The sequence below is a fragment of the Pseudonaja textilis genome, chromosome 2 (assembly GCF_049901715.1).
Source record: "Pseudonaja textilis isolate UNSWEBS1 chromosome 2, rPseTex1.2, whole genome shotgun sequence".
Lineage (NCBI taxonomy): Eukaryota > Metazoa > Chordata > Lepidosauria > Squamata > Elapidae > Pseudonaja > Pseudonaja textilis.
Genome location: NC_141991.1, coordinates 188,097,944 through 188,119,943, shown reverse-complemented (window position 1 = coordinate 188,119,943; position 22,000 = coordinate 188,097,944). Strand labels below are relative to the sequence as shown.

At 38.6% G+C, this 22,000-nt stretch overlaps 1 protein-coding gene across 29 annotated transcripts in view; it reads right to left on the bottom strand.

The window, feature by feature from the left end:
- Positions 1 to 22,000, bottom strand: part of PTPRD (protein tyrosine phosphatase receptor type D) — a 1,248,962-nt gene that overhangs the window by 360,765 nt on the left and 866,197 nt on the right. The window contains exon 1 of one of the 29 annotated variants that reach the window (XM_087926631.1): positions 2,573 to 3,128. The exons of the other annotated variants lie outside the window; for them this stretch is intronic. The gene's annotated coding sequence lies outside the window, so the exon portion shown is untranslated. Of the gene's footprint in view, positions 1 to 2,572; positions 3,129 to 22,000 lie in introns of those variants that run through there. 29 annotated transcript variants of the gene reach the window in all.

Sequence of the window (22,000 nt, the reverse complement as noted above, 5' to 3'; positions counted from 1 at the left end):
CATCTCTCTTTTTTAGGAAATTCTCTTCAGCTTTCTTTTAAGCTTATTCTGGTCTTAGAAGAATAGACCCATTTCTAAACTTGCATTTTTCAGTTCATTTTTCTACACTAACACTTCTTAAACATCTGTCTGGTTATGTTAAACACCATGTTACGAATTATATATATATACACAGACCTCTATTTTCTCAAGGTGATCATCTTTCAGAAAGCATAATTCCCAAACTATGAAAGGAGCAAGGATAATTCCCAAGCTTCACATACTTTTCCTATAGAAAACTAAATAAATTTAATTCCAACACATTAAAAAATATAACTCACAATCATCCAAAATAAACAAATGAACCTAACTTTTATGGAACTGAGTATATGTCTTTACAGCGAAATCATGAGCAAATTCTGTAAATTCTGGTATTTGCTGTTTAAATGCAGTTTATACAGGCCCCTAGTGGTTTAGCACTCATAGCATCAGACAAAGGGGTGATCCCTACTTTTTAGCATGTTAGTTCCAGTATGTAAATACCGTTCTATTTTTTTTTAAATGGTAACCCTTAAAAATAGGAATATAGCTTAAATTTAAATTTAAAAACTGAGTTATTTTCAAACCTTACACAAAAATTAAATAATGCCATGGAACTGTCTGAATCTAACACCTACGTCTTATTACAGGCATGTTTTAACTTGTGGCACTATTAGTAACAACAGAAATGCATTATACAAATGAAACACTAACTTTGAAAACACTATTTCTTGACATTTGGAATTTCAAAGATGTGTATCCCTTATCAAGCACCATTGTTGAAAAATCACACAAATCTGCTACTATAAATATTTTAATGTCAACTTAAAAATAGAGATCTTTTCTAAAATCTCAGTAATTGAAAAGATTGTATACAAACATGTATCATTCCAGACTGAAAGTACAGTATGTATCAATCTAATATGCTGTCTTCAGATCATTATCCTTTGTAAAACTAGAGTTCTTCAATCACACTTTTCATAATGTATATTTGCATCAATCCAGTAAGATAAAATTTGACAGGTAAACTGATTCCATTAAAGAGGCTATTAATTAAACATTTAGACACCATCAATACAACAGTTCATCTTACGACACTTCATTTAAGGAAAGTGATAATCCAGCAGCATCTTTACTTAAAAGCAGTTATCTGTCATTGATTTTTTTTAAAAAAAATCTTTATTTGATTTTTGTTGAGTTTCCGAATTTTTCTGCTGTTTTTTTTTTTTCCTTACAGCAATGGCTTTGAAAACCAAATTTCATGTTGAATTTGCAGAAGCAATATTCTAAGCTTTTTTTTTAACCATCCAAAAGTAACATTTCTGTTCACTTTAGCTATATGGTTAAAAAGGAGGAATAATTCCTTTAAAAACATAATTTTGTCCACTCAGGAAGGATGTAAGCAATTGACAAAAATACTTCCCTGTTCTGAAATACCTTTTAGTATTTTACCTCCAAAAATAAATAAAATCACAATCCCTAAAGAAAAAAACTGTCGAAACAAAACCATATCTATCAGAGCAAACTGAACTGAAATATTGCACTGCCACACACTGAAACAGGAAACCTTGATGGTGCACACTATGAGCACTCCTCTCAAACCAAATCTAAAACATTCATTCAAATTTTATGTGTGTACAGAGGAAGGTGTGGATAATGCGCTTCCCATGTGGCATGGACATTATTTTGAAAAGCATCTGAAAAAAAAATGAATATTAGCAAGCCCTACACTCCCATGAAATAACCTGCAGAGGAACGAAACTAACCACAGCAGAGCAGAAGAGTGGAGGAAAGGTTACACAGTGCAACTTGCAACTTATCCTGGGGTATGTTGGGGGGGCGCATTAGCAGAAAGGGCAACTTGCAAATCCAAGCAGGCTGAAAAGCAACGAGAGTGCCACCTCTTTAAGAGAACCCTGGTCGGTAAGTTTGCCAACAAAGGAGCCCTCTGGTAAATCCTACAAGAATCGTTGCCTTAGTGTTGCAAATAATGATGATAGTCATAATAAGTATTTCTCCGTTTTTAAAATACTGGGGATTTTTTGGGGGGTGGGGTGGGGGGGTTGAATAAAAAAAAAAACACATTCCCAATCCCAAGCAGTGTAGGACTAGCTACTTTTGCCTACTGGTGTCTTTTCTTCCCAGCCGTGATAACCATCGCTTGGGGCACATGCTAACTCGACCATTAGCGGTCCTTCGGGCATGTCGTGTGCCCTCGCCTTTGGCCCACCCCGTACGCATCCAGTACCCAGGGGTGACTTATTTATTTTGTTCCTTAGCCACCCCGTCCAAAACGCGGGAGTCCAACCTCCTCCCTCCCATCGCCAAATCTTATTTTTAGTTCTCCCGACTGGAGAGGAGAGCCCGTGGGGCTGCTGTGGTGGGTCGCTGGGGGAGAAGGTGGGTGGTTGGGGGAACTGCGGGGGGAGGGGGGGCGACGACGACGACGACAGTCAGTGACAAATGCAGATCTACGAGCCGCGAAGGGAGAGAAAGAGCGGGAAGGGGTCTCGGTGAAATGGGTCAGCGGGAGCAGCCGCGCAAGGGGGTTTACCTGCTCATCCTGGCTCCCCTTCAGTCCCCCTCGAGCAGCAGCGCCGCCGCCCAAGCCCGCCTTCTCGCCCGTTACGACCGCGGGCGCTCCGCTTTCGCCTTGCTCCTTCTTCTTCTTCCTCCTCCTCCTCCTCTTCCTCGTCTTGGTGTTACTATTGTAACTATTGCCGTTGCTGCTGCTGCTGCCGCCGCTACTTCTTCTGGCTCTTCCTCCCCACGCCGCTGTGGCGCGTCTTTCGGGTGGCCAATTTAATCCAAAGGCGAGCGAGGTCCACAAGCCGACTTCTGCCGGCGGGGGCTCTACGCGGGGATCCCTCCGCTCCTCCGACGGCCCAACGCGCAAAAGTGGCGGGCTGTCTCTGAGGAGTGTCGGCAGGAGAGCCGACGGCATCCAAAGATCAAGGAGCCGGCTCAAGTCCCTTGGCAGACGGTGTTCCTGCTTCCTTCTCTTGTTCCTCCTCCTCCTCCTCCTCTTCTTCTTCTCCTTCTTGGCTCTTCTCCGTTCTGTTCTTCTTGCTGCTCCTGCTTCCCGGGCGCTCCCCCTGCTTATCCCTCCTCCTCCTCCTTTCACTCCCTCCTCCCTCTTCTCCCTTCCCTCCCCCCCACCCCGGTCGCCCCTCTTAATATAGTCTATTTCTTTGTGCTATAAACGGAATAAAACTGGGTCTGCTGCTCGCCTCCACAATTGTTGTGCTTCCCCCCCCCCTCACCCCACCTTTCTCTCTTTCTCCCCCTCTGCGAAGCCCTTCAAGTGCCTGGTCAGCCCAAAGAGATGAACTTGGAGATGGAAGCAGAAATGGCAAGACATCCAAAACCCATGGAGGGGAAAAGACTTTTGCCGGGAAGAAGCGGCGGCTGTGGCGTGCTTGTGCTCGCTGAGGGAGAAAGTCGGAAAGATGCTTCTCTCTCCTTCTCTTTCCCTCTCTCTCTTTCTCTCTCTCAGGCTTTGGAAACCTGCCTCGCTCTGGGTTTGTGCGCGAGGGAGGGATTCTTTAAATCCTCTTATAACGCTGTGCGGATCACAGGATTTATGTAGCCCCGAGTCCTACTCGGGTCAGCCGGTTGCAGAGTTGGCTGTTGAGGCGAAGGGGAAAGAGGGGGTGGGGGGGAAGCGCGAGGAAAAAAAGCGGGGGGGTGGGGAGGAACCGGAGAACCACCCCGCGAACCAGCGCTCGCGCTCCCTTCTCTTAAACCCGGCCGCCGGGGACCAGCGACCGAGAGAGGGAAGAACCTCGCGAAGCACGCGCGCACGCCCGGGCTGGAGCGCGCCGAGCCCAAGGAGGCGGGTACGCGCGCGCGCGCGTGCGTGTGCGTGCGTGCGTGCGTGTGTGTGTGTGTGTGTGTGTGTGTGTGTGTGTGTGGAAACGGTTCTGGGGGCCCGGTGACGTCAGCCCCCCTCCCCGCTCTCCAGCTGGACTAGCTCGGAAGGGACCTCCCACTCCCCTTTTATCTCACGCGGAGATTTTACAGGGCTGAGAGAGAAAGACAAGAGACAGAGAGAAGCCACGCTCGGAAAAGAAGCCGGCGAGGGGTCTGGTTGAACGTGTCTGCCTTATTTATTGCCCCTTCCACCACCACCATCCCTCTCGTGAATTTGCAAAACCCGAATATGATTCGCTACAGCTGCCCTCATATCTCAAACCACCACCCGCTTTTAGCGTCCAGCCGAGGCTAATTCCGTCTTGTGGGAGGGGGAAGGTGGACGAACTACATCTGACTGCTTTTAATAACGGGGCTGACCAAAGAAAGCGACTGTTGCTCTTCGTTGAATGCGATGAAACTTTAGGTCTGCGTACTGCACACCTAACTTAGTTATGCGCTGTGATTTATTTTAACATTTGTTCCCGAAAAATGTGGCTGTTTAAATGCCTGGTCATTTATTGTTGGGTAGAAGTGTCGGGGTTGTAAAAATAAACCAAAGGGCTGTACTTTTAGAATACCATGACAAAACTCCGAAGAAACAAAATACCTGATTGTAAGAATATCACGTCCCTAACAACATATCACACTACGCTATAGAATAGGAATAGAATAGAATAGAATATTCTTTTTGGCCAAGTGTGATTGGACACACAAGGAATTTGTGGTGTATAAGGTGTGTGTGTGTGTATTCATTCTTAAGTTTTTGTGGGTACTTACACTTTTGTTATTCAGCTTTGTTCGGGTATTTTCCCAGGTCATTGTAGTTGTGCTTTTAAAGTTGTAGCAACGTTTTGGCACAATCTCATCCGCCATCATCAGGCTTCTATATTGTGTTTGTCGCTCACAGACAACGAACTATATATATATGATACAATCATAATCATAAGATTCAACCAACAAAGCAATGGTCATAAGATATCACTAGAAGTAGGTAATAAGAAAGAAGAAGAATATATTATCCTTTATAAATTAAATAGTATATTATTTAAAATATACTATTTTACTATGTTATTTAAAAATAATATTTATTTAATGTTTATTTAAAAATAAACATGCTTTGAACAATGTACAAATGTTCTATAAATCTCTTCTTAACAATAGACCTTGCTGTATTTGTATGGTTTCTCACTGATGACCCAATTATGCCAGTAAGATATCCATGGAACAAAGACTGTTCGTTGTGTTCTTTCTTTCCCGCTGTTTATTAGATTCCCCCCGCCACACACACACACAACTTCATCAATTTGAAGCATTAACAGCAAAATTTGCTGTTAAATGTATTTCTAGAATCAAAGAGGTCAGGATTCCCAACCCATTGGCCCCAAGATGCAATGGTGTACTTGAACTGAAAGAGGAAGAAGTCTAGGAAATCAATAGCCTGTGATAACTCAGGCATTTATATGTATATTTCTTCTACCTGTTAACTATTTGTTTATTCTCTGAAAAGCAGCTGGTTGAAACATCTTATTTCCACCTACAGATGTTTGCCACTTCTTAAATCCTAAAAAAGTCTTCTATCACTTATTTATTGGTGAAACTTCTAAAGCTGGTCTCTCTCTCTCTACACGTATTGCATTAAAATACATAGATCATAGAAAAAAATAATGACTGCACATCATAGAGTAAAAAATGAGGTTAAAATGAAAAAAAGCCAGCCATACTTTAAGCTCTATTAGCATTAAATTGCATATCTTCAGTCGTATCATTGCACAGAGCAGAATCTGTACATATTTACTCACAAAAAAATCACTATGTTCAGTATGTTTTGCTCCCAGATCAGCTTGTACAAGAAACAGCTACAACCACATTTGAATTGATGTTTCATATGATTAAGTGGAAATATGTTTCAATAAAATATATGAAACTAGTATTATATTTAAATGATAGTAAGATTGCATTATATATATATATATATATATATATATATGTTTTTTTAAGTTTTTGCGGGTACTTACATGTATGGCATTCAGCTTCGTTCGGGTATTTTCCCACGTCATTGTAGTTGTGCTTTTAAAGTTGTAGCAATGTTTTGGCAGAATCTCATCTGCCAGAAGCCTGATGATGGCAGATGAGATTCTGCCGAAACGTTGCTACAACTTTAAAAGCACAACTACAATGATGTGGGAAAATACCAGAACGAAGCTGAATGCCATACATACATACATACATACATATATGTATATGTATACGTGTATATGTATATGTATTTGTGTATATGTATATATGTATATATATATGTATGTATGTATATGTGTGTGGGGGTATATATACATATATATATATATATTCATTCTAAGTTTTTCACAGGTATTCGTATGTCGATCTTTGGTTATTCGGGTTTTCTCCCGCGTAAAATTGGAAGTATCTAGGTGACGTTTCGATGAAGTCTCATTCATCATCTTCAGGCTTGCGTCTTCGGCTTTGTGCTTCTCAGAGTAATGTGAGTTTGCAGCTGCTTCTTCCTTTTAACTGCTAGTGGGGGTGTGACTTGATTGGGTGGGGGCTTGGCTGTGTTCTCTTTGGGTGGGGGTGTGTTCTAATTGGTTGGGGGGGTTGGCTATGTTCTGATTAGTTGGGGGGTTGCCTGTGTTCTGATTGGCAGATACGTAGATGACACCTTCATAATCTGGCCACACCAGTAAGAAAAGCTGAACAACTTCCTCACACACCTCAACAGCCTACACCCCAAAATACAATTCACCATGGAAACAAGCTAACAATCAACTTCCCTTCCTAGATGTCTTAGTATACAAAAAATCCAATGGCTCTAGGACACACCATCTGCCAGAAGAAAACACATACAAACCGCTATCTACAAGCACTCTCACACCACCACCCAGCACAGATCAATTCAGTAGCCGAGACACTCATCTCCAGAACAAAATGCTTAGCTGACGAACACCTAAAAACTGAACTACACACTCTCACTAACGTACTAACAGCCAATGGATTCCAAAGAAAGAAGATTACCCACCTAATCCAAAAAGAAACCCCAATCAAAATCCAAGACAGAGGACAAGATATATATAAAAGGCACTACAGACAAAATCAGCAAGATCCTCCAAAAACACAACATTAAGACAGCATTCTGCACAAACAGAAAAATATCCACCATCCTAAGAAACCCTAAAGACAAAATCAAGTTAGAAAACCAAGGAGTATACGGAATCCCTTGCACCACCTGCACCACCACATACATCGGACAAACTAACAGAAGAATAAGTGCACGCATTGAAGAACACAAGAACTCAATCAAAAAAAAAAAAGAACCAACCTCTTCCCTGATCCAACACCTCAAAACCACAGGACATAAGATTGACTTTAAAAATACCAGAACTATCACCAAAACCGAACACTTCAACAACAGAATAATCAGAGAAGCCATAGAGATAGAAAAATGCCCACACAGCATGAATAAACGAGATGATACCTCCCGCCTACCAGCCATTTGGAAACCCGCCCTCATGAAAAAACGAGTACTTAACATGAAGAATGACATCAGACCCACATGCACGAGGGCCACACAAGATGCTACCACCACACTTCCACATAGAAAGCAGACTCACACCCACACAGATGATGAGACACGACCACGGACCAGAAGCTGTACCACAGCTGCATCACTACTTGCTTCAAACCCCTCCGACCCATACATGAAGTGAACTGACGCCCACCATGAAGATGTGGCACGACCACGAACGCGAAGCCAAACAGCAGGATCACAGCTCACCAGCTCAAATCCCCCAGCAACTAAGACTAACCTGAGCACAACCAAGCCCCCACCTGAACAGAACACCCCCCCAGCCAATCAGAACACAGCCAACCCCCAACCAATCAGAACACAGCCAAACCTCCAACCAATGAGAACACACCCCCACCCAATCAGAACACAGCCAAGCCCCCACCCAATCAAGTCACACCCCCACTAGCAGTTAAAAGGAAGAAGCAGTTGCAAGCTCACATTACTCCGAGAAGCACAAAGCCGAAGACACAAGCCTGAAAATGATGAATGAGACTTCATCGAAACGTCACCTAGATACTTTCAATTTTACGCGGGAGAAAACCCGAATAACCAAAGATCCATATACATATACATATACATACATACATACATACATACATACATACATACATACATATGTTTTCTTAAGTTTTCGTGGGTACTTACATGTATGGCATTCAGCTTTGTTCGGGTATTTTCCCACATCATTGTAGTTGTGCTTTTAAAGTTGTAGCAACATTTCGGCAGAATCTCATCTGCCAAAACATTGCTAGAACTTTAAAAGCACAACTACAATGATGTGAGAAAATACCCGAACAAAGCATATATATATATATATACACACTTCTTTTTAACTTTAAACTCATAAAAAGTAAAGATAGGTATGTAGATTATAAGAAAATTCAAAAATCTAAAGAAAAAAATCATTCAAAAGTCATGAAATAGTTTGCAAACAAAGATGGATACAGTTATACATTGTATACTACAGTGCCAAGTAAATGAAGCATCTGAAAAATAAATTGTTTTGCTAATACAATTTCTGCCAGTGTTCCTTGAGAACAAATTTGATGCTCAATAATATTCCAGAGAGGTAAGAAAATGACTTGCTGTTTTTCTTAAAAGGAATGTTGTTTTCAGTTACTATGAAAATGTATAGTATAATCATAGTGTATAAAATCATCACAAGTGTATAATGTACGCCTTTATTTTTTAAAAAATAGATCTTTCAAGGGATTTAATACAGCATGATGACAAATTTGGAGTTAAATGCCAGTCACTACCTTTCTGACTGCTACACAAGCATAGCTTGAATTGAAAAAAGTTTTTATCTGATGGGTTATGTGAGCTGATTTGAAATATGATGACATCATGTATCAATTCCTGAATTCTCTGCAGGGCTGGTAATGAAGAATATCATTGATACGCAGTGTCACAATAGGTGGGCGTCAAAGACACTGTAAATCAGAGTTCCAGTGGTCTTTTTGGTCCCATGAATCCTCTGCAAAAATATTCATGCTCACACACTTCTATATTTTTCAATTACATAATGATATATATTCTAATTATTTGAATCCCGTGTTTATTATTTTTACAAAGATCCCAAGGCAGTGAACATATCCAACACATCTTCCTCCGATTTTCTCCACAATAAAAACCATGTGAGGTGAGTTGAGCTGAGAAAGTGTGACTGGCCCAAAGTCACCAAGCTGGCTTTCATGGCTAAGGCAGGAACCTACAGTCTCCTGCTTTCTGGTCTAGTACCTTAACCAGTAAATCAAACTGGCTGTAGTCTATATGCATACCTTTAACAAAAATTCATGCTCTGCTTTACTAAACTAGATCATTAAGATTCTCATATTGCCATCTAATATGATCAGTCTTTAAATTCAAGGAAGATTTACAAGTTTTAGTGTCCATTCAGTTTGTACAATATTGTGCTCCATATTCAATTGAAACCTAACAAACAATGATTCAACTTAATCAGCCTTAAATCTTCATATAATTTTTTTTGCGCAATTAAACTTTTCGGTGTATTTTCCTCCTCTCTTCAGTTTCTTTAATATAAGAGCCGAAAGAAAAACAGGAAGTGTGATCAAAATAATAAGAAGTGAAAGTCGTTAGAATCTTTTCTTTTAACTGCCAAAGGGTTCATACTGTACACAAAAGATTAAGGACAGATGAAAAATTGATTAAGAAACAGATAAAGGAATGAATGAGTCCCTAAAGCTAAGTTTCCAATGGAAAGATACTGATGCATAAAGTGTACTTGAACAGTATATTATTTTTTTATTAATATACTGAAAATGGGTATTCTTATTACCATAATACTATGTAAAATTTAGCATTCAGTAGGAACAGTGAGAAAGCCTTCTAAGTAAAAATGAGAATGCTGAAAGTGTAAATTGAGCAGCTGGAGTGTTTCTCTTGGTAATTTTGAGATCCAGAATTTGATGCATGTGTTAATCACTTATTATATTTTATACAATGGCTAACTTTATTGTAACTGTAAATAGTCTGAATGCATAGCTATAATAATATATACAACCAATAAAGCAAACTAAGAAACAGCAGGGTTTTTTTAGGCTGGTACTAACTATGCATGGCCAGGATGGCAACTGTGGAGACAAAGCCAGGTTATCTAACCACCAAATTACTGACATTGAGATCTACAGAATATCCAAGAATTTATTTCTCGTGTGGCACAGTTAATGGTTTCACACCACATAATTGTGAATGCAAGCAGAAGTCATGTCAATTTCTGAAAAACAATCTTATAAGTGGCTTGCTCTACAATTAGCCAACTTAAACCTTTTTTTATACCTCAGTATATGCAAATTTTTAATATTTTCCTTATCTGAATGCCCAAAGGGATCCTGAAATTAGTTCACCATGCTAGATGCATATGTTCCCTTCAAGAATGCATAATTAGTTCTGTACTATAAGAGTTCTTATACCCCCCCTAAATATTTGTGTTATTTCCAATTAGCCTGTTCATATGAAATCAATTTCAATACTACATCAGTGGCAATTTGCACTTTTTGTAACCAACCCTGCTTTGGATTTCGGTAACCTCACCACACAAGCAGTAGTAGGTTTCAAAGTGGTTTACCACTGGTTCGGTAGATGTGGCTTGGTGGGTGCACTTTGTCGTGTGTGCCAAACACATGGTTTGTGCATGTGCAGAGGCTTTCCTACTCCCCTGCAATCCTGCACTCCCCTGTGTCTTGAACAGCTGATGTGCAGCAATCTATTGTGCCGCGCAAAGCAGCTGTGCTTCAAAAGCAGAAAATAAAGTCAGTAGGCAGGCTCCCATACTGGCCAAACTGGTAGAATCCTACTGCTGCACCCAAGCCAATAGACAGAATAACTTTGTAGTTTGATAAATTATTTGCATTGAACAATTATCTCACATGCTCATTCTGTACTATTGAAGAAATGCTAACTAAATGCAATGACAATGAAAAAAAAAAAAAACCTAATACTAGCCAAATGGAAATTTAAACTTTAAATTTTCTTCACTGCCTGCTAATTATTGGCAACACAACACCTTTTGTGAGGCAGAAACCCAGCTCTATAATTCCAGATTAAAGAAGTTGCAGGTGGAAATTACATATTAGTCACAGTTTCTCAATTGGAGGATTTATTTTCAGGAAGGGAAAGAAATTCTCAAGAGTTCTGTTAACATAAAAACATTCCAAGTAAACCACAGCAGATGTCTTTTCAGGTCAGAGCTAAAGTTCAAACTAGTTCTGTGTGAGGATTTCATATATTTGATTGCCATAAGAAAGTACTGGGAAGCATATCTCTCAGAGATTGAGCCTGTGAACTTAAATTATATTTTCCTGTGCATCATTCCTCATGTTATCACTTAGGTGCAAAAAGTCTAGAGTAATGTGATTTTACCCTTAAGAATGTTTGGATATTAATTGGATACATGCCTAGAGCACTCAAAGTCTCATGAGTTGTCAAGGAAATATTCTCACTCCTTATTGCCATCTATAAAAGAGAGGGAAGGAGGGAGAGAGATTGACTATAAACCAGAGATTCTATTTTGCTGTTCTAAACCATAGAGTAACTTCACCATTATTCTCAATCAGATACTAATCTGTGGTTCAACTATAGTAGGAACCACATCATTTCCTAGAAACTACCCTCCTCTGGCTCAGACAGGAACATAGCATTCACATTATTTCTATCACATAAGTCTCATTAGGTTACAATAATAATAACAATTTGCAATGCCATTAAGAAAAGGCAAACAACCTAAAGTAACAGAGTTTTGGTTAAAAGTGTATACATCTTTGTAATATTGATCCAAATAACTGGGCATTATTTTACTTCAATTTAAAACGAATACTTAAGCATAAGTTCTCAAAAATCAGTTTTTACAAAAATAGTAAAAGGAAGGGAAAAATTACTAATTTCAAGATTCAACATTGACAATTACATTGAAATTGTAAGTGCTCTATTATATTCCATTTAATGAATGTTGGAAAGTTTCTTTTCATTCCTAAAAGTCCATCAGTGTTAGCTGATGTGTTGATTAAATCTCTTGGTACCAGAAAATTTAAATGTTGCAAAAATTATTTTTTTATAAAATTAAGGTTTTTTTTATTTTTTTTAAAATCAATGGATAGCTAATAATTGGAATGTAATTGTTTTTAAAAAGATACAGAACTTTGTTTCTTTTTTAAAAATACTGTCAGGATAAAATTAAAATGATCAGTTTTATTTTAAATTTAATTTTTTGCTTAGTTAAACAAAACCAGTGGTGTGAATATTTTTTAAGCCAAAGTGAAAATAAAATTGATATTATATATTGGTATATCCATAAAGATTATTATTTTGCTTGATAATTGCTGAAATCTAATAAGAAAGTAAGCAGGAGAAAAAGAATAATCAAATAGCTGCAAATATTCCTACTATTTCCTAATTCTCAGAAACTCTTCAAGGTTACTGACTCGCTAAGTTACTAAAGCATTAAAAAAAAAAACCACTTCTGTGATTCTTAACTTCTCTGAACATCAGTAGTGCAGTGGTTACAGTCCAGTACTGCAGGCCACTTCTGCTGCCTGCCAGCTTCCTGCAATTTGGCAGATCAAATCTCACCAGGCTCAAGGTTGACTCAGCCTTCCATCCTTCTGAGGTGGATAAATAAGGACCCAGATTGTTGGGGGCAATATACTGATTCTGTAAAACTGCTTAGAGAGGGCTGTAAAGCACTATAAAATGGTATATAAGTCTAAGTGGTATTGTTATTAACTTACATACTGATGCAAAACACCACATGATTAAAATTTTACTCTCATCACTATTGACAAAGCAGGAAATCTCTATAAAATAACACACATCTTATGATGATGAACTCTTAAAGGTTGGAAACCTTGATTAAATAACGTACAGTGCCCTCACTAGCCTTTCCATGATCCTCTGGGTTTATTAGCAGTTCTAATAGCAATAGGGTATAAAAACTTTATTAAATGAATACTAAGATTACATTTTCAAACTAATATTGGGCAAATATACCCTCAACTGTTTTCATTTATATTGCTGATTGCTTGGTCTTACAGAGTGATTGTTCAATTGCTATTAAGTCAGTATCAACTCTTAGCAATACATAAATAGATTCTCTCTAAAATGACCTATCTTCTATTTAATCTTTTAAATCTCTCAGAGGCACATTCATTGTTATTGTAACCAAATCCATTCAGCTTTTTCTCAACGAGTTGAATGTGGTGTTATATTCTACTAAATTATTAACTGAGACTTATTTGATTCAGTTTCATGAATATTAACCGTGGCTTGTTTGATAAATTCCTTATCAAATGCCAGCTGTTTCTCAGAATATCCTGATTGCAATGGACAACATTTTAGTTTAGACATCATCCCTATATAACAGTTAACGTCCATTTCTTTCAATGCAATCCAAACAATTGAGGTAATTTATATCATTTACGTGATTAAGTAGATCAAGTGATTACATTTGCCAAATTTGTCATTTATGTTTTCCAAATGACAGTTTTACAAAAAATGATGTACTTTTGACAATTCCAGAGTTGATATAAATTATAATTGTACATACATTGGATTTAATGTATATACTTTCCACTCAGTTTATAAAAGCAAGATTTATTTTGTGCTCTGGAAGCTGGATTTGCCTGAGAGGAAACCAAAAAGGATTGTGGGATAACTCCTACAGCTAGCACCATTAGCCTCCATTACTTATCATCTCTGTCAAACCCTGGCATTACAAGTCATTTTTCAGGAGTTACTTAAGGGGTAACATTCATGCTGCTCCATATTTTTTAAAAAAATTCCCATGGAAACACAAGAGAAAATCAACTATCAATTGACTGTAATTATGTAATACAGAGGTGAGGAATGATGGCCCCTTTATGATTTATGGACTTCAACTCCCAGAATTCCTGAACCAGCATAGCATAGCTGTCTCGGGAATTCTGGGAATTGAAATCCACAAGTCATAAAAGTTCCCCATCCCTGATGTAATAATTATTTATATATTCACCACACTTTTCTTCCAAGCACTCAAAATGATTTACTATAAGGACAGTGTCCCTTTACTTTATCGTCTCAAAGCTATCCTGCAAAACAGGCTGGACTGATACTAGCCTCAAATCCACCAGGTGAGTTTCTATGGGAAAGGGAGAACTAGCATTTCCCTAACATGATCTAATATCTAAACCAGTATGCTGCACTGGCTCTTAATCCTAAATCTCTGAAATAATCCAATAATTCAAAGAAATAATACTAATATACAATACAGATGTTTATGAAAAGTAAGACAGCTTTCACAAAAAAATGCTTAGCAAAGAATATAACAACAGAAAAAACAAAATTCATGTTTGAAAGCAATATAAATACAATGGAACATGAAGCTTTCATGAATGCCTGGGATTTTCCTGGTGTGTAGAAGTGAATGAAGAGAAAAAGTTATATCCAAACTTTCTGAAGTTTGGTGAATCAGAGTCCCATCGCCAATGCAAAGATAAAGTATAAGATCAAAATGTTTACATGGTGATTTAAAAAAAAAACTAAAAAAAATCATAGGGGAACATCTTCATCTCTTATTTAACACATGCATAGATCAATTGGTCAGGCACATAATGAAATAACAAACTATGACAATCTTGTATCTCACAGCAGTATATCTGCCTTGGGTATCATCAGGAATGAATTAATCAGCACACACTCAACCTGTGATAATCAGCAATGATATAGCCCAGCTAAACCAGAGGCAATTCTCCCCCTTCTGTTTTTGAATAAACTGTCTAAAAGGTAACCTAGTTAATTTAAGCTGCAACTCTCAAATCATTTGCTTTAGCAAAGGACCTCTGGGAACTTTATTAAACCGGACAGGATGGTTTGTAGACACAGCATTCACTATTAACAAAATATTTTATCTACCAAATTGCAATTTGTAGAGTTTCCATTTCCAATTCATTGTTTCCCTTTGTTTCTTCAGATCTTACTGGCTTTGGAGTCCAGCTATTTCTTGTATAAAGTATTAAAAGGATATTTTTTTTGTTCCTTCTAGGAAAGTCTGTATTCATATCTTCTAAACCTGGGGCTTCTCACCAAGTGATCCTCTTTCTAGACTGACAATGTAAGAGAATGGGGAAAGAATATTAATTGGAATGCTAATTGAGTTATTCATGCTGAAAGACATAAATTATTATATTACATTCTTTGTTTTGGATAGTTATACCACCTTAATATTTTATTGAATGTTGAGAATCATTAATGAAACAATTGATAAGCAATAGCATATTATGGCATGCAGTTCAGTTACCCAAGTAATTAGAAGATTCAGGATGTAAAAAAAGGTAATTCGGTTAAGACGGTAAAAAATTGTCAAGGAAAAGAAAAGCCCAATTCCCCCCAAATCTTTTGTTTTGATTGCTTATTTCTGCTTTGTTCACATAAATCCAAAAAAATCAAACCAGGGGAGGTCTTAAAGAAGCTTTTTTCTAAAGGCAACTGGACTGATTTTTCTTTGAGGAAGAAGAAGTTGTTTCATTTCTCATACAAGAAGCTTCAACCAATGAAGAAATGAAACATCTTCTTTTTCTCCTGTTCCTCAAGGAAAAAACAGCCCAGCTGCCTTTCGAAAAAGCACCTTTGAGAAAACTATGACCTGGGCAACTGAGAATCTCCACAAACAAACCCAGGGAGGCCAAATTGATTTAATTCTGCTTCACAAAATGCATAATGGAGTGCAGGTGCTGTTTTAAGATATCATCAATCCAGAGGTCAATACATACCTGCAGCCACTAAATTCTTTGAGGATGAACTTCTAGCACAATTACTGCATGGCGCACTACTTGGCCTAACTCCCAACCTTGCATTCCTGGAAATTGTTTGCTCTACTTTTTTAAGAGCAATGTTTCCTATTTCTCATTGTGTCACAATGCATTAGTGCCCATGGAAGCTGGAATGGTGAGAATGGAGATCAGAATATGTCAGGGAGCAGTGCTGGATGTTGTCGATACTTTACCCTAGAGCAAGGGTTAACAACCTTGCCGCATCACATTGACGTCATGTGACTTTTCACAATGTTTTCCCCTTCGCAGAGCTGGGGTGAGCATGGCCTGTGTGTGACACATCGGGCCCAAGGGCTGCCAGTTTGACACCCCTGCCCTAGAGGCTTAGTTCCACTGACATTACTGGATGGATTTGGATAGAAATGAACAGTTTACAAGTTCTCTCCCCTAGGACTTTACCCCCGTTACTTGCTATCTCTGGACTATGAACAAGCAAGGGCCATACTCAAATCACATTTGGTCCACATAGACCAACAAATGGATGTTGCTAATATTAGTTTCCCATGGCACCAACTATGTGTCATAGAGTTTAACATCTTAAATCAGAAAAGGGCCTTCTCCTTAGTTTTATATGTCTTTTATATGTTTTTCCTTCAGCACTACTGGCTAGAAGATACAAAAAAATAACATATCCATTACAAGTAGGTCTTGCCTAATGACCACTTTTTCAGTAATCATTTGAAGTTACAACAGTACTGAACAAGGAGACTACAACAAACCCTCAAAGTGTAGCTGTTGCAGCATCCCCATTGTCATGTGGTCTTGATTTAGATGCTTGGCAACCAGTGTGCAATTAGATGGTTGCAGTGTCCCACAGTCATGTGATTGCTATTTGCAATCTTCACTGCCAATTTCTAACAAAGAAAGTCAATGGAGAAGCTAGCAAGAAATCATAACTTGTAGACATGCTTACTGGCTGCATGTGATTTGATTAATGACTGCAACTTGAACTGCTGGAACTTCCATCATATATCTGTATGGTCACATAGATTGTTACTTTATGGCTACATCCCTTAGGAATGGAGTTGCCTATTCCAATTATGGTTATTAACTGAGGATTACCTATATGTATTGTGACCCAGGTGACCCAGGTAGAAACAGGCTATGATAGAGTCCTTTATTGCTCTGTTAAATTCTACAACAAAAAGCCCTACAATGGCCGGTAAGGCTCCACCCCACACTTCCCTGAAGGCAGCCATCCACAGTCCAATAAACAAAAGACAGTAATCACCAAAATCAATTTTCAGAGGCAGAGAGGAAGTCTAAAACAAGGTGAAAACTCATGGGGCAAGATCCACAGGGCCAGGTAGGTCCATGATGCAAAAGGAAAATCCATAGGGCAGAAACATGAGTCAAGGAGTGTATGCCAAAGCAAACAATTGTACCTGACAAAGACAATCTATTCTGGTCTCTGCTTAAGTCAACCCAAGGTCAACATTAAGTCAACCTTGTGAGGAAGGGTAGGGCAACCTTCTTCTGAGTGATCTCACATACCTCCTTTGAGTTTGCCTCCACTCTACTCTCCATGCCCTTGGATCGAGTGGGGGAAACAGCTGTTCCTCATCAGAAGGGATCTGTTGCCTCTCAGCACCACTGTCTGCAACTGATCGTCCCCCGTGTCTATAAGGGCAGACAGTTCTCTGTCCAGTCGACCACCTCCCCCAATGCCTGAGGGGCTTGCAACACTATCATCCTCAGCGCCTGGCTTTTCCAAACATGCCAAGGGAGATGTGCCATCCCTATTGGTTGGTTCCAGTTCCTCCTCCGTCCCTCCTCCAATGGGACCATGACCATATGTTCCTGTGACTAGGACAAATCAAAACTATTGAATATCATGTACTGCCATTTCTATGTTGAACCCCAAAATGCTCCTGACACACCAAAACGAGATTTGCCAATCAACACTAAAACCAGTTTCTACTTTCTAACATTAATCCTGAAACAACACAAAAGGCAGCCAGATTTTGTATGGCGAGATACAAATCAGACAAAGGATAGCTGATAAGTCACTGAAACCACTTGAATATGGATAGCTAGAAATGGTTCAGTCTCAGAATCAATCTTTGGTTACTTTTTAGTGTCTAGAGGGTATTTATGCATAGGTGTGTCAGTGGCATGTCAGATATGTTACTATATTCTTCTCAGGTTTGACAGAGATCTATAAGAGAAGTTTACATTCTTGAAATTCCCTCTGGATAAATTTAAATGCTTTATCTAGCAAATGTATCAAATTGTAATACAAATGTATCAAATCTCAATAAAAATATAGGTTATTACATGAAAACCAAATAAACCAAATTATGTTTACTCTGTTTGAATTGGGTCAGTATTTGCTATCCCCTACTCTTCCTAATTCGAGTTAGTAATGAAATAAATCTCATTTACAATCAGCTGCAACCATATGGATTTCCAATGTAGATGTATAGTTCTAAAGGCTCTTTGTATATTATGCTACCATTTTAAATTTTATACTGCCTAGCTTGCTAATTTTAATGTCTTTTCTCTTTGATTGTACCTGTCTAGCCTGAGCAAGCATCTAGAATTCTCTATTTTTAATATTGCTTTTAGCCAAAATTCTTTATTTCTCCTAACTAGCCTGATGTTTTGGATTTTTGCATATTGATTTCCTCATGCTGGTTAATGACAACAATAAAGATGTTCATAGATAGATATAATTCATTTATAATTTTTTTGGAAGATATATTATTCTTTAATGAATAGCTTGATTTCTAATGGATTTTTTTTCTAATTATCCATCTTTGGAAGGGGTGGTGAGTAGGAAGGTTAATAAGCGAAAAATCAAAGTTTGTAAATTCTACTACAAATTGCCTCTCAAGTGTCCAAAAATGATTTCTTTATTTATTCTTGAAAAACATATCACCAACTTGTTATACCAGTTCTTGGATTTTTGGATATCTAATCTCTGTAACTTAAGTGTAAATTTTATCTTGGTTAGCATGTGTATTTAGTTTTTCAAAAGTTCTCCATTGCTGTCAATCCACTCTTCACTACAATGAAACACTCCTTCTAAAAGATATTCTAATTTTATCTGTGAAAATATCCTTATACACGAATCTTTATACTGATGTCTCTGAATTCCTAAAACTGCTCTTCAGAAAAGAAACTGAACAGATTATAGATGGAATTGCTGAGCACAGCGCTGTGAGGATTTAAGCTGAAAATATTAGAACTGAAAATAGTTTCAAAACTTGAATAATATTAGCAAAACAATCATCACTGCAAAATACTGAGACTGTTCGCTAGGCAAAAATGCAGATAAAACCGCTTCAAAGGCACTTTGTACCGATTGCCGAGTAATTGAGAACTGATACATTAAGTTATGGTGTGGCATTGGTTTGTTGTCACAAACTTGCCATGTAGTTAAAGGAATGTGCCAGAGATCATAGAAATGGAGCCTGTTTGAAGCTTGATTTGTTTAAAATAATATTTTTAAATAGGATAGCCTAAAAATATCCAAAATATTTAACATTTATTTTGAATGCAATGTATGTGGATTTGTTTTTTAAAAATGCTACAGCCAGTGCTTTGAATGGAAGGTCCACATCAGAAAATAGCATTGGTACTACAATCCAGATTTAGATAGTCAGTCAGTCAGTCATTCAGTCAGTCAGTCAGTCGCAGTATTAATGGCTGCCAAAGAGGAGCTTCCAAAGAGGGACCAGAAAAAAATTATAGGACATTTTCATGTTATATTCAGTACCACCAAGCATGGAAACACTTTGTGGGACAACATTGACCAATCCAGCAAAGCACTTATCTTCCGGTTCCCAAGAGAATGAAGTCAGTCTGGTAAGATATTTGTAAAATAGGTGCTCAACAATAAAGAAACCACTCTGTCCTATTCATGGAATTGTTCTGATTCTTTGCGTCTGACAATGTCATTTGCTCTTCATGGTCATTTACAAAAAAGGAACAAACCAGAAACAAGCCAAAAATGTTCTCCAACCTTCTGTAATCCCACAACTGGTTGCTCTCCTATTTATCTTACATGTCTGAACTCACAGCTCTTATCTTGTATTCTGATGGAGTACACTTCCTTGAGTATGTCATTCTCTCAAAATTTGTTCTGAGTTAATAGCTCTTTAGACCATTGCTTTTCTTAGCAGTTACTGGACCTTGTAACCTCCTGTCATATGGCTATGTAGGACACTAGTCACTAGTTAAGAATTGCCTTGTGTTACCAACACATATACATCAATTATGGGCATAAACTGCAACGTCGGCTTCATGCTACAAAATTGTATATTCTTAAATGATAATTTCATTCTTTTCAAAAGGAAGAACATCATTTTAAGAAGCAAAAGACAGCCCTGTAGGCGCTGCCTTCTTCATGCATATAAGCTCATTTTGACTTAATACAATGTTTTATTAATTTAAATACCCCTGACTAAACAAGACTAGCTACTCTTTCCTCCATACATCAATACATCAAAGTATCAGTATACTCAAAACAAATTAATGAAGAGCCCAAGCAAATGTTAAATCTAAATTCACAATCTAAAATTATGAAAGGATAATACACAATAACACCAGTGATTTGGAATACTCTGTTGGTCAAAAGATTGCGGAAGCTAATAAGGCATTTGGTCTCAAATCCATTGCTGTGGCTGCTGTAGCATGGTGCATAGTCACAAAGTACAGAAGAACAATATTTTAGTGAGTTGTTTCTTTGCTTGCTTCTTCTCTTGCTAATTTCCATACATTCCTCAGCACTGAGTGTTGCATCTTTGTCCAGAACAAGCAATCTGATAAAGCATCTAATTCTTGTTCTCTCACTTGTACAAAAAAACGTAAGACTAAAGAAGGTGTAAGAGGAGCAAGCAAATCCAGGGATTGGTCCACCTGTTTCACTTGGTTTTAACACAACTGCCCTAGGGAGGCCACATTTTTGTCCAGTTCTGGCCACCAAGAACAAAAAGGATGTTGAAGCCCTAGAAAGAGTGCAGAGAAGAACAACAAAGATGATTAAGAGCCTGGAGACTAAATCGTATGATGAACAGCTAAGGAAACTAGGTATATTTAGCCTAACAAACAAACAGCTTAAGGGAAACATGATAGCAGGCTTCCAATATTTTGAAGGGCTGTCACAGAATAAAGGGGGTTGATTTATTCTTCGTAGTGCCTGAGGGCAGTGTTGTGCCCCACCAGTGACCAGCAGAGCTGGCAGCAGACTCAGACAGTGAGGAGGTTGGGGACGAACATGGGCCAGTCCTGGAGTCTGGGGAAGGCTCTGATGAGTGCTCTGCGTCAGAGGCAGAGGTGGGGCCAGGGCCATTTGACAGCTGCCTTCGGAATCGGAGATCAGTGGGGCAGAAGAACAGCTGGAGCATATTCCTGATGTGCACATGCACAAAGCTACCAGGAGAAGGGAACAGTTAAGAAGCAATGGTTGACTTGGGATTAAAGGCACAGGTGGATGGTGAATGGCCCGTCCCATAGGGAATACAGATGAGTGAAAGGGGAGTGGTGTTTGCAGGAGACAATTAGTGTGAAGATTCGTGACTCTCAGAGACTCCTTGCCAAGTATTTTCTTGAACAGCATTGCACTTGGAAGCTATCAGCCTGGCAACTCTCCAAGCCTGATAAGGTCTGTGGTTGTAATTCACCCTGGAAAGACTGTTTGCCAGGACTTCGCTGGATGTGAATGATAGGAATTCACATTAGCCTAATAAAAAGGGGTTTTGTCGGAACAAGGAGTCTATTTCGTGATTTTGTGAAGCCTAGGTCAGACAAGACAGAACAAGATGCAATGAGTAGAAGTTCATCAGGGTAGATTCAACCTGGAAATAAGGAGGAACTTCTGGACAGTAAGAAAGATTAATCCGTGGAGCAGCTTGTCTTCCAGAGTTGTGGTGCTCCATTACTGGAGGCTTTCAAGAAAAAAAATGGACAACCATTTGTTCAGGATGGTATAAGGGCTCCTGCCTTGGGCAAGACATTGGACTAGAAGACTTCCAAGATCCCTTCATGACCTCTGATTTTTTTTCTATCTACACTTTGAGCTATTCCTGTCCCACTTATAGTCATGTGGCAAAGGCAGCATGAAATGAAACTCATAGAAATATCCCTCTCTACTTCCATGGTATCAACTGCAATTAAAAAACAATGAAACAATAAGGAAAATGCTATCTTTTCATCCCAC